The sequence below is a fragment of the Neoarius graeffei genome, chromosome 15, assembly GCF_027579695.1.
Source record: "Neoarius graeffei isolate fNeoGra1 chromosome 15, fNeoGra1.pri, whole genome shotgun sequence".
Lineage (NCBI taxonomy): Eukaryota > Metazoa > Chordata > Actinopteri > Siluriformes > Ariidae > Neoarius > Neoarius graeffei.
In genome coordinates, this window is record NC_083583.1 from 39,550,102 (window position 1) to 39,551,351 (window position 1,250).

The following is a 1,250-nucleotide window of genomic DNA, read 5'->3' on the forward strand; positions in this document are numbered from 1 at the left end:
AGCTGGAGCCTATCCCAGATGACTACGGGCGAAAGGCGGGGTACACCCTGGACAAGTCGCCAGGTCATCACAGGGCTGACACATAGACACAGACAACCATTCACACTCACATTCACACCTACGGTCAATTTAGAGTCACCAGTTAACCTAACCTGCATGTCTTTGGACTGTGGGGGAAACCGGAGCACCCGGAGGAAACCCACGCGGACACGGGGAGAACATGCAAACTCCACACAGAAAGGCCCTCGCCGGCCACGGGGCTCGAACCCGGACCTTCTTGCTGTGGGGCGACAGCGCTAACCACTACACCACCGTGCCGCCACACTTTTATTATTATTATTATCTATTTTTACGTCGTCTTTGTTTAAAGGAGTAGACTTGTCAAGTTCACACTATATTACAGCACTGTGAAAATCCCAATCACATTTTTTTTCTGCATGATAGCACTGTTAAGGTCCTGATATTGCAGGACAGATCATTGTAATACCCCATTCTCGCTCTCAGTTAAAACCATAAATTTTCTGTTATTATGCAGTAATGGTGTCCTGTGGGAAAGGGAACAAAACTGCAAAGTCGAAACATTAATCTTCCCCCTGTTGACCTAGTAACATTTATAGAAATCTTGTTACAGCTCCAGTGAGAATCTGATTTACATGCTGTGACCGGTCGTGACAGTGCTGTAAATGGTGATGCAGTGACATAAATGATGGTGCAGTAATATTGTGATGCCACGACTCATACTGCCTCAATGTAAAACAACCTGTAGCAAATTCAAAACAACAAGCAAGTAATGGCAGATACAGTGGGACTGCCGTATCTGCAGGGGTCCGAGATACGGTCCAAGATATAATGTGGATAGCCAAAACCATGGATAGGTGCTCAGGTTTGTCTTCATTGACACATAAATCTTTTGCCTTTTACTAAAGATTTCCATGGAGAGGAATGTTAATGAGTTCAAAATGATTAATTTTTCTGTAATTTTTAAAAAAATGTAGGTATATTTACTTTTATATATTATTATTAGCTATATTTAGTAAGTTGTTTTAGTTGTTAGGTGCTTTTGAAAACTGTATAGATGAATTTGCATGGCATAAAAAAATAATAATAATAATAATAATTATTATTATTATTATTATTATTATTATAGGAGCGAACCATATATAAATGTTGTTTTTCGTGTCAAAACATACCTATAATAAAGTTGCATTTATAAACTATACATAATATGACATCAATAACAGTGACTAATA

General features: G+C 39.0%; 1 non-coding gene across 1 annotated transcript; it reads left to right on the forward strand.

Annotated features, from left to right (window-relative positions):
* Positions 1–875: 875 nt before the first annotated feature.
* Positions 876–993, forward strand: LOC132899809 (U5 spliceosomal RNA). Its single transcript, XR_009656714.1, has one exon. It is a non-coding gene; the product is annotated as a U5 spliceosomal RNA (small nuclear RNA).
* The last annotated feature ends 257 nt before the right edge of the window (positions 994–1,250 follow it).